The sequence below is a fragment of the Gossypium hirsutum genome, chromosome D12, assembly GCF_007990345.1.
Source record: "Gossypium hirsutum isolate 1008001.06 chromosome D12, Gossypium_hirsutum_v2.1, whole genome shotgun sequence".
NCBI lineage: Eukaryota > Viridiplantae > Streptophyta > Magnoliopsida > Malvales > Malvaceae > Gossypium > Gossypium hirsutum.
The window spans coordinates 19,821,257-19,822,534 of NC_053448.1; positions in this window are offsets into that span (position 1 = coordinate 19,821,257).

Here is a 1,278-nt window from a genome sequence, read left to right on the forward strand (position 1 = left end):
ATTTCATCTTTTTTCGATTTTTTGACTTTTTTGACTGAATTTTTTGTGGGAATAATTTTTTTATATTCAATAACAGTGCCAAAAATATGTATGTAAAATTTCAGATCAATTTGACAATTTTTACCCACTCAAATGAATTTTTTTTGAAAGATTTTTCTGGGTAAAACTGCTATTTTTGCTTTAAAAAATTGAGATCAGTTTAGAAATCAACCAAGAACACCCAAAACGCCCAAAATCTGATACCAAATGGTACGGAGGCGCGCGCGGACCAAGATCGAGTTGCCAAGTCACGAGAAACTCCTACAAAAGCTCTAATCGAACAGATCTGAAATCAAAACAAAGAATAAGATTAAAAACAAATCAGATCTGGAAATTAAGATCCCCAAAACAATCAAGAACAGCCAAGAATCAAAGATCTTATGAATAGATGTTTTAGGAATGCAAAAACACGAAATCGATCCCCAAGATTGATTTTCAACAAGCCGAATCTGTCCAAGAACTAAACCGATGAATAAAGCCCCAAATTCCAGCAACTTGATTTTTCCCAAATTCCAGCAACCTAAAACAGTCAGTTTTGACAAGAAGAATTAGACAAGATTAATTGGAAAAGATAAGTTTAGTCGAATTTGGCTACCAAGAATGAGTACCGATCGATCTTTTTGAGTAATAAAGATGGCTGGAAATTCACAAGAAGAATAAACAAGTTAGATCAAAAGAATCGGCATAAACAGAATTTAAAAGAAAAGAATGAACAGCAAGAAAGTAAATTGAAGTCCTAAAGATCCTTGAAATCCCGAAAGATTTCACAAATCTCTTCAAACGGCTCTAATCTCCCCTCCAACGAATATCGGTGGCAAGAAGAAGGTTGAAGAAGGCTCCCACAATCCAAAGATTGTTAAAACAACTTCTAAAGAAAACTCAAGAGAGACTTCCTGGAGAAAACCCCAAAGAAAATTATGCACTCAAAAAATCTAAAATTTGATAGAAAAATAATAATAAGATGTGTTTACAAAGGGTGGCTGGCCAATGCTTATATAGGCCTCCAACAAATCCTAATCTCACAAGTAACTAATAAAAATTAAACCTAATTAATAAAATAACAAGGTAAATTCGGCCATGCACTTATATGGGCTGTTTTGGGCCTAATTTTACATGTAATGCTCCTAAAGATTAAAAAATTAAATTAAACAAGTAAGATGTTTACAAATTGGGCCCTTTGACATTTTGGCCTGATTTTCAACTAAGTATGAAGAAATTTCTTGATTGGGCTAAATTTTG